This window comes from Peromyscus eremicus, chromosome 6 (assembly GCF_949786415.1).
Source record: "Peromyscus eremicus chromosome 6, PerEre_H2_v1, whole genome shotgun sequence".
Taxonomy (NCBI): Eukaryota; Metazoa; Chordata; class Mammalia; order Rodentia; family Cricetidae; genus Peromyscus; species Peromyscus eremicus.
Genome location: NC_081421.1, coordinates 77,858,780 through 77,870,070, shown reverse-complemented (window position 1 = coordinate 77,870,070; position 11,291 = coordinate 77,858,780).

Genomic DNA, 11,291 nt, shown 5'->3' with positions numbered 1-11,291 from the left:
GTCGGAAGCGCAGATGGAGCATGCTCTCAGGCCTGGTTTCTATGGACACTGAATTTTGGGGACGGGATGGATGTATAGCTAGTGGAGTTGGGACCGTTGCATGCTAAGCACTGCACCAGAATTAACTTGTATGACCCTCCCAGCCTTAGGAGGTAGGTTCTAACTAAGAAGATTTTGTAAATAAGGAACCCCTGGCTTCACGAGGTTGACTGGCAGAAGTCACCAAGCTAGGAAGTGGCCAGCACTTAAAGTCAAAACTACAGAGCCTAAAGTGTCACGAGAGCCTTTTTTTGATTCTTGACTAACCCCAGATAGCAAAATCCCTTGAAGAGGTAAATTAGTAGTGTGTGTGTGTGTGTGTGTGTGTGTGTGTGTGCGCGCGCGCGTTTCTGTCTTCTTTTTTTTTTTTTTTTTTTTTTTTGAGCTGAGGACCGAACCCAGGGCCAGTGTTTCTCTGTAGTTCTGGCTGCCCAGGAACTCTGTAGAGCAGGCTGGACTCGAACTCGAGATCCTCCTGCCTCTCTGCCTTGGGAGTGCTGCCATTAAAGTCCTGTGCCACCACGCCCGGTAAGAAAAATTTTTTGAAGATTACTGCATACCAGAACCCTGCCCTCCTCCTCCTCATGTGCCCTCCAGCCTCTCCTCACCTACACTCACTTTTCCTAACACTCTGAAATAGGCTCTGTAGTTTCTCTTGTGAATGAAGAACCAGAGATTGAAGTGAAGGCGCTGTGTGCTGTCATCTACCTTCTCTCAGTAAGAAATGTTAGGCTCCAGTATGAAATCCACTGACAAGTACTGCTTATGAGCCATAATTTGCCTTTTATATCCGATAAAAGAGTAGAAGGGTAAAGCTCTTCAGATCATTGGGGTGGTTGGAACTTAAAACAGCGGTGCTTTCGGATGGTTAGTGTAAGGCTAGGATGTTCAGTGGTACCATATTTAGTTTTCAGGAGTCTGGCCCCAGGTTTGATATTCAGCACCACAAAAAGGGGGGTGGGGAGTACTTGGAGCATTCTGGTGACAAGTGTTCAGGGAGATGGTTTGAAAAGGTGAGCTAGGAGAGATGGGAAAAACCTGGTTTAGAATCTGGAGGGTTTTTGTTGTTTTATTCTTGAGGCACGGTCTCATTCACCCTGTGCTGGCCTCAGACCTTACCTGTGTGGCTGAGCATGCTCTTACATTTGTGCTTCTCTCCACCTCCCCACATTGGGATTGCAGGCATGCACCCGATTTCAGGTGTGAATTTATAAGGGTATGCACTATGGAATGTGGTGGGAAACAGTGATACATTCCCAGTATAAACCTGAGAGCCAGGTTCCCTGAGTTCTGCCTTTGATACTTGTACTATGCCCTTAGGCAAGGCAAACCTCATTCTCCACTCTGTACAAGAAAGATAATACCCACCTCATAACCTCCCTCAGGGTTACTATGACAATACAGTTAAACAATTAATTTTTACTTCACACCTCATCCCCCCACCCCCAGTGCTGGAGGTAAGTGCTCCTCCACTACTGAGCTTTATCTCCCGCCCGTTTTTTTCTTATTTCACTTATTTTTTTTTAATTAAAAAAAATAATCTTTTGAAAACTCTGCTTTTTCAAGGCGATGGATGGAGCTTAAAGAAGTACAGTACTGGGCCTGGAGAGATGGCTCAGAGGTTAAGAAGTACAGTACTTGTCTAATGTGCATGAGGCCCAGGGTTGGGTCCCTAGCACCACCCAAAAAAGAAAAAAAAGAAAGATAGGTGTGGTGATGTACACCTTTCATGTCCCTAGTGCTCTGGAGACAGAGGCAGGTAGATCTGTTTGAGTTTGAGGCCAGCCTGGTCTATATAGTGAGTTCCAGGACAGCCAAGGCTAAATAGTAAGACCCTGTCTCAAAAAAAAAAAAAAAAAAAAAAAAAAAAAAAATTCCCCAGTCCATGCTCACCAGAAGCGACACTAATTAAATGCAGTGGGGCACCAAAACAAAATAGACAGGAAAGTTACAAAGAAAGTATTCAGCAGGAGGGGCTAACAGAGGTTGGTGAAGGGGGAATATGATCAAAAGTAGATTATAAAGACTTTATAAAAGAATAAATAGATCTTTTTCCATAAAACTAATCCTAAACCCTGAAGGCCCCTCACTTGAATAGCCCCCACTTCCAAGGCACTGAGCAGGATCATGTTCTTGTTATATGTTATAATTTTGGTTTCTGAGAGAGCTATCAAAATTCTAGACACCTCAGACCCTGTAAAACCTGGATGGGGCAGAAAGGGACTTAATGTTCTGAGTAGAGTCAAGGCTCTGGAATCACAATTGCTATCTGGGCAATTAATTAACTGAACTCTGGCTTCAAATCCCTTCCCAAAGTAAGTTAAAGATAAATATTGAGAAGCCTGAGCTAAAAAGTGATCAGTAATTCTTTGAAAGTCCTCCATAAATTTTATGAATGAATATTTTTATTTTTAATTAAACTTGTGGAGAGAGAGAGAGAAAGAGAGAGAGAGAGAGAGAGAGAGTGTGTGTGTGTGTGTGTGTGTGTGTGTGTGTGTGTGAAGGCTAGGGAACAACTTTTGGGAATCATTTCTCTCCTTTCAGTGTGTGAGACCTGTGGGGATTGAACTCAGATTGTCAGGCTTGCCAACAAGTTCTTTTATCTACTGAGCCATCTTGCTGGCCCATGAATTAATATTACTATTTACAAGATGCATAGGAGGGAAAGATCAAAAGGACTACAGGAGGCTGAACATGTAGCTCAGTGGTCGAGCACTTGTGTACCATGCACAAGGACTTTTATGTGATATCCAGCACTCCAAACAACAGCCAAAACAAGGCAAAGCAAACAGTAGGGCAGGTGATTTGGAGAAAACAATGGGATAATACCAATTAAAGTCCTTGTTCTAATTTAAGCCATGACATATTGAGGAAATAAACTGAGAAACAGATTCAAAAATTTAAAGCTAGAGAACACTACGCGCTTCCTCCAGACGCAAGTGGATAACAGCCTGAGTGAGTCTCCACCTCACCAGGAAACTACTGAAGTTCCTGTGGGATCAAAGACTTTTATAAGAACATGATGGATGAAGAGGACAAAGCCCATGGCAGCTGTGAAGGCCCTGACATTGTGTCTGACAAATTAATACTGTCTTTTGGTCATGCATCTATTGTAAAATAAAATAAATAAAATAAAAAGAGATTGAAGAACATACTCTTTTCTCTTATATCAGGACCAATAAAGGCCATGCTGAATGGGACAGGTCGGTTTGCCAAGAATGAAACCAGTGAGGTCAGTTTTAGAGAGATTCCTTTCACATGTGCTATCCAAAGTACCCGTGTATTTTATTTACAAGGTCTGCCACATTAACAGTACTGAGATTTCCCAACTGCAACTGGAACTGCTCATAACTGTGAACTTACTAGATTGTTAAATAAATTATAATAATAATAAGATTTCAAGGTAAGTTATAACTTCATAAATTACTGACAGCATAAGAAGTGCGAAATTGAAAAATACTGACAATATACTTTATCTGGAAAGGAAAAAAAAAAAAAACAGTAGCATTTTCCTCTGGAAATTTGGAACCACTTAACTTACATTCCCTCAATTTTATCACTTTTTTGATATAGAAAACAGGAAGTTCCTATTACCCCATTTTAATAACAATACAGTAAAGGATTCTTTTAAACACAGAGCTTATTCAACCAAGAACACACCCCACACAATTTATAATTAGTATGGAAAATGAAGTTTGCAAATACCAGGCCAAATAAACACTCCAATGGGCCATATTTATAAAAGTGATTGGTAATTTTTGGAAACATCTACAAGTATTTGTGAATAAACATTATAATTTGTCTTTGTAAAAGTATGAAAGTAGGAGAGATGGGGAGGGGCAGAGCTTGTAGTTGGATAGAGCTGAACCATGTGTGGAACAAGGGCTGGTTAAGCAAACACTGGAAATGCTCATCTTGAAGACAGACCCTCTAAAGTTTCAAACACTCTCATTCCAAGCATCCTTGTCTAGTCACTTGTGAGTCCTGCTGCTTCCGGAAGCCTTCCTCTGGATCTCTAACGTGTTTTGAAGGGTAACTCAGTCATGATAAGGTGTGCCCAAGGCCCGCTCTGAACTCTTTCTCCTCAGCTCTTGCTATTTTGAACCTTTTATCACCAGCCTGCACCAGTTTAGCATCCTGATCTGCTACTTCCCCGGCTTCCTGCTCACAGGAGATAATTTGGTCAAATTGGTTTGACAGAAAACAAATTGCCTGCAATAAAAATTTCTTCAACGTGACAAAGTAGTAAACAACACTTTTTAGTATGGGTGCCTGGGCAAAAATGCTTCGTTTGTGCTGACAGGGTCCTTCCTGGTGGTTTGGTGGGGGATAAGGGAGTATGCCCATACACTGATATATCTTTCAAAGAATCATATGGTGTCTATTTTCTACTTTTTTTTTTTATATTCAGGCAAAACACCCATACACGTACAAAAATAATTTTAAAAAATTATAAAAAATGCATGAGTATAAGTTGCCATCTGTAGCTATTAATACCAGAGGAGAAAATGCAGAGTTTGAGGCCATTTAGTAAGCTTCTTGGTAGGGCCAAACAACCATTATGAAAACTGTTGGCCATGAAACCTGCTTTTAACACCAGAAAGTCACTATTGGCTACTGCCTCTTCCCCTTCTGAATTCGTAGTAGTGTGAGTCTAGGCACCCAAGTTGGAGGCAGAGATGTTGGACATGGATTTTGAACTTAATTTTAAGGTCCCCTATAGAGCTGGAGGTATGACACAGTAGTAGAACACTTGCCTAGCATTTATGAGGCCCTGTGTTCTATCCCTAGAACCACAGTAAATAAATAAAACTGTTTGTGGTGCCATGTGAGAGCCCCAAATCTTCCATGAAGTCTGGCACAGCTTATTTAATATTACCTGTAACACCTGTATCTAGGTGAGGTTCAGAAGCTATCAGACCTACGGTGTAGCCTTCCCTGTCTCTACATTTTTCAAGTCCTGGGTTATAGCCAAGCATGTACTGCACACCTATGATCCCAGCAGTCTTGGAGGCAGACACAGGAGGTCACAACACCTGGGCTACACAGTGAGACCCTGCCTATAAATAAATAGCTTCAGATGTTGTGCCTTTATTTGCTCTGATATGGGCACCTTTTTGTGGTCTTACAGTATGGCATCCCTCTTTGGGTAAAAATGTAAAAGTTTCCCCATTATAGTAGAGGCTCTTATCATTCAGTGAACCATGTTCACACAGAACAGTTTGGTACGTAGAAGGTGGCACTTTATGGTGCTGATTTAGAATTATGAGCTGGGGACTGGGTCTAGCCGGAAGGCTCAGTGAGTAAATCGCTTGCTGTGAGAGTCTGACCACCCAAGTTTAATCCTCAGAAACTGTTAAGGTGGCAAGAGAGAATCCTCTCCACAAAGTTGTCCTCTGGCCTACAAGTTTGTGCCATGGCACCACACACACACACACACACACACACACACACACACACACACACACTATACATGCATCAATTTTTTTTTTTTTTTTTTTTTTAGAAAGCTGGGGTGGGGCATAAATTGGCAAAGTGCTGCCGTGCACATATGAGCACCTAAGCTTGCCTCTCTAGCACCCATGTGGCGGGGTGTGGTTTTGGACACACTTGTAATCCAGTCACTGGGGAGGCAGAGACATGATCTCTGGAGCTGGTTGGTTACCTACTCTTGCTCAATCTGTGGGCTCTGAGTTCTAATTCTGTCTCAAAACATAAGGTGGAGAGCAGCAGAAAAGACAGTCAATGTTGTCCTCTGGCTTCATTCAGCATGTACTAGCATACACATACATACACACACACTCACAAAAGACTCGGGGCCTGCCTCACTGGCAGAAAAAGGGCCTCAGCCAGAGTGCTGCCTATTCCTGGAGAACATTTATGTTCGGTATGTATCAGTACATTACTTATCCCTAAAGTTTAAGTATACAAATCGAAAAGCCTAAAGGGCCATGAAAAAAAAAAAAATCCTTCAGCCCAGTATAAGCTAATGATAGATGATCAATGTGAGGGAGGGAGAGCCCACCAAAGCCTCTAGGCATCCAAATTCAGATGTTTAAAAGGCACTACATGAAGCCCACGTCGTATTTAATAATTTTTTTTAAAAAATTCAAAAGAAAGCACTTGAGAGGTAGAGACTGAGATCAAGAATTCCAAAAGGGAGGCCAGTGAAATGGTTCAGCAGGTAAAGAGCTTGCTGCCAAGCCTGACAACCTGATTTTAATTCTCAGGAACCCACAGGGTGGAAGGAAAGAACAGACTCCTGTAAATTATCTTCTGACCTCTGTGTGCTAAATAAATGTTTAACAAGGTTTTGTTTGGTTTTTCAAAATAAAGGAAGGAGCCATAAAACTTGTAAGACTTAGTTTTTGCATTTGTTTTGTTTTGTTTGATACCGGGTTTCTCTTTGTAGCACTGGCTGTCTCGGAACTTGCTTTGTAGACCAGGCTGGCCTCGAACTCAGAAACTGGCCTGCCTCCGCCTCCTGAATGCTGGGATTAAAGGCGTGTGCCACCATGTCTGGCCCTTGTTTTTAATCAGTATAAAAGAGAAACACAATGCAGGATGTTGGGGGGGGGCATGGGGGGGGCAGTACAGACTGAGAAATGGGCAAGCAAGTTCAGAGAGTGGGCCAAACAGTATTTCAGTAGACGGATTTATCCAGCGAGCTCTTTGATTTGGTGTTTAGAAGGCAGACAAAAAGGTGCTTCCTCTGCAAAATGTCTTCAGTGGTACCTGTGGTGACTTGAAAGGTCTCCAAGGAGAAGCCTAATCTTAGAACAGGGATCATAGTAACAAGACTTGGCAATCGCTCCCTCCCCACGTGGAGAGCTTTTCATTGTCACCTTTGGCAGATCAGGACTCAAATAAGAATAGTTCTTTTACAGCTTCATGCATAGTGCTCCCCTGAAAAAGACTCATGCTTCCTTTGGTCGCCATGGCTACACTTCATCTTTTGCACTAGAATGACCCTGACTCCATAGCCAAAGGGACATTTTTTTTCTCTCTCTCTGGTGTCTTAGAACACTTGGTCTCAGGCCAAAAGCTTAAGGAGAGCCATTTAGAGTCCTGTCAAAGTGCACATTCCTCCTATGGTCTACCACTTTTTTTTTAAAGATAGGATCTTATGTATCCCAGGCTGGCCTCAAGTTCACTATGTTGCCAGATATAATCTAGAACAGCAATTCTCAACCTGTGGGTCTTGACCCCTTTGGAGGTCATATGACCCTTTCATAGGGGTTACCTATGACCATTGGAAAACACAGATAATTGCCTGAGGATTCATAACAGTAGCAAAATTACAGTTAAGAAGTAACAACGAAAATAATTTTATGGTTGGGGTCACCACAATATGAGGAACTGTATTAAAAGGTTGCAGCGTTAGGAAGATGGAGGACCACTGACCTAGAACTTCTGATTGCCCTGCTTCTATCTCCTAAATGAACGGATTACAGGCACGCACCACTACGTCCAATTTCTTTTTTATTTTATTTTATTTTATTTTTATTTTTATTTATTTATTTTTATTTTTATTTTTTTCGAGATAGGGTTTCTCTGTGTGGTTTTGTGCCTTTCCTGGAACTCACTGTGTAGACCAGGCAGGCCTCTTGCCTCTGCCTCCCAAGTGCTGGGATTAAAGGCGTGCGCCACCACCGCCCGGCTTCTTTTTTATTTTTTTAACCACCTCTAATTTAACAGAAAGAAGCTGAGATATCTTGTAGTAGTGGAATTCCCTTTGTTCTATGTACTACCTACAGCTTGTCTACTCTAAGTCTAGAGTGCAAATCTCCAAGCTCAGAATACTTTGGCTAGAGTTACTATTTTTCACCACTCCCAAATTCCACCCATATGCACACATACCTCATTATTTTGCCTTCGTACACTAGCCACAGCAGGTACTAGAATTAAATTCTGGAGAAATTACATACTGTGCCAGCGGCCAATGAGAGGAAGAAAACCATAAATTGCAGACAAGCCATGCATCTGTGTAGCCAAGTAGAGCACCAGATATGACCGTCTCAGGCTGCATCAGGCTCAGACAGGTTAGATAATGGGTTTTTATTTTTATTTTCAATGAAAAGATTAGTAAAAGTGGAACTTTCTAACTCTATCATCTGTACCCTTTCTATTTCAGTAGTCATTTGATCAGCTCAGACAAGACCACACCATGAAACAGCCAAATCTGTTTTAACTACAACACAATAGCACATAATTCAGGCTGTGATAGCTACCAAGACCACTGACAGCCAGTGGAATGAAGTATGGATACCAGGAATCACTCTGGGAACTCCCAGTCCCCACAGCCATAAAGCTAAATAAGGCCTTCTACAGAGAACCTAGAACAGTCTTGTCCTCCAAGAGTCATAGTGTATCACCAAGTAGTCTTATGCTCAATCATAAATTGAATAATTTTTTAAGTAAAATGCTATAGAGGGGAGATTTAAACATAGGCCTGCTTGACTCAGTTTATACTAGGCTTTTATTTCTTTATTTCTTTTTTTTTTTTTTTTTTTTTCCCGGAGCTGAGGACTGAACCCAGGGCCTTGCACTTGCTAGGCAAGCGCTCTACCACTGAGCTAAATCCTCAACCCCAGGCTTTTATTTTGAAACAGCCTTGCCCTGTAGCCCAAGCTGATTTTGAACTCTTGTCTCCTGTCCCAGCCTCCTGAGTAGGATTACAATTATGTACCACCACTAAACTTTTTTTCAAAAAAAATGCTGTTGCTGGGCGTGGTAGCACACACCTTTAATTCCAGCACTTGGGAGGCAGAAGCAGGTGGAGGACACCTGTAAGCTGGAGGACACCCTGGTCTACACAGCAAGTCTGAGTGAGAACTTAAAAAAAAGAAAAAAGACCAATAATAGTAATAATGACAAATAAACAGTTGCTATGTAACTGAGGCTACCCTGAAAATTGCTGTTTGTTGTCCAGCTCCCTCTTGCTCAGGCTACCCAGTTTGGAGACTACAGGTGTCTACCACCACATTTGGCTATTTTTATTCATTTATTTTGTTCAAATTCCTTGTCATAGGAAGAAATGGAGATTTGGAAAATAAGGAAAATGCAGGCGTGTTTCATAGTCCCAATCTTCAGCTTTTTGGCTTCCATGTGTTCTGTTTCTTTGCAGAAAGCTCATCTTCCTAAATTGGAGGTCTAGCTCGGTGGTTGAGGTTAATGTTGTCAATCTTAGTGTTCTGGATTCTCCTGGGCAAAGAATCACAATGAGGGCCGGGCGGTGGTGGCGCACGCCTTTAATCCCAACACTCGGGAGGCAGAGGCAGGTGGATCTCTGTGAGTTGGAGGCCAGCCTGGTCTCCAAAGGGAGTCCCAGGAAAGGCACAAAGCTACACTGAGAAACCCTGTCTTGAAAAACCAAAAAAAAGTAAAAAAGAATCACAAAGAGAGGTTGTAAGATCGCATTGGTCTGGGGTGGGTTATCTTGATTATGTTAGTTGAGGTGGGAAGGCCCATCCACTGTGGGTGGCACCATTCCTGGGCAAGGGATCCTGGACTGTCTAAGAGTGGAAGAGTGAGCTGAGCACTAGCATGTGTGCATTGGTTCACTTGTCTCTGCTCTTGACTGTGGATGTGATGTGACCAGCTGCTGCCGGTTCCTGCCACCTCAACTTCCCACAGTGATGGACTGTCACCTGGAACTGTGAGGCAAATAAACCTTTTCTTCCGTCAGTTGTTTTTGTCAGAGAATTTTATTTCAGTAACAGGCAATGAAACTAAGACAGTGGTAAAGCCTTTACCCAGCCTATGTGAGGTCCTGGGTTCAGTTCTGAGCAAAGGGGTGGGGGACCTCTTCCTTCTACCTGGTAAACTGAGAGATGGAAGAGAGATAGGTCGATTAACAAGGGAGTTTCAGTGATTCTGTTACATAATTCAAAGCTCTTATTTCAATTTAGCTTTCTTACTGATTATTGTGAATTAATAGGATTTCATAGTTTTGTATTTGCCAATGAGGTTCTTCTACATAATTGCTTTTTAATCCTCTAATAAAAAGCATAGGAAGACCACCTCCAAATCCAAGCTATTTTCAACGTTTCATTTCCTATTTCCTTAGCAGGAGTAGATAATTATTTTAGATAAAGTGTTAGCTTGCAAATTAAAGTCCATCTTGTTCTTCCTCCTATAAAAGACATGCATCTCTCCCTTGTTGGTTCAGGCCTTGTTGATTAGTTTGTTTTTGAGATAGTCTTACTGGGTAACCCAGACTGGTCTTGAATTCCCATATCTCTTGTCTCAGCCTCCTGAATGCTGGGGGTTTATAGGTCTTACCACCAGGCCAACTTGTTTTTGGTTTTGCTTTTCTGGATTTGTTTTGTTTTGTTGCCTGTGTGTGTGTGTATATGTGTATGTGCGCACATGTGGGTGCTGGTGCCTGTGAATACCAGAAGAGGATTCCCTGGAGCTGGAGTCACAGGTGGTTGTGAACCACCCAATGTGGATGCTGGGGATCAAACTCTGGTCCTCTGCAGGAGCAGCAAGTGCTCCTAACCTCTGAGACATCTCTCCAGCCCCTGCCTGTTTTTGTCTTTGTTTTGTTTTGTTCTTTAGCATTACATATTCATAAGCTTTACCAGTCTGCAAAAATGCTATCACTAGTACAATAACCCACATAAAGGTGGAAGGAGAGAACCAACTCCTACAAGTTGTCCTCTGACTTTCATACATAAATGTAAATAAATAAAGAGCCCAACCTTTAATCCCAGCACTCAGGAGGCAGAGGTGGGTAGATCTCTGTGAGTTTGAGGCCAGCCTGGTCTACAGAGCCAGATCCAGGAAAGGAGCAAAGCTACACAGAGAAACCCTGTCTCAGAAAAAAAAAAAAACCAAAAAAACAAAAAGAATGATTTCCTGCCAATTTAGAAAGCTCATCCTTCTAAAATAACCTCAGCTAGAAATTGATTATTTTCTAACATAGCCTTTTTGCTCCTTTTCTAAAAGATTGCAGGACAGTTTTAACCCACTATAGAACAGCCTAGTCTACAAAGTGAGTTCCAGAACAGCCAGGGCTATAACACAGAGAAACCCTGTCTTAAAAACCAGAGAGAGAGAGAGAGAGAGAGAGAGAGAGAGAGAGAGAGAGAGAGAGAGAGGACACTTTCCACTTCTCGATTATCCAGTACAACTGTGGTATGATTCCATTTCCTTCTCCGTTGTGGCTATAGTCTGGAAACCATCCAAGAAATAAAGACATTCAGAAATGGAGGAAGGTATGGATGAAGGCTAAGGACATTCCCAGG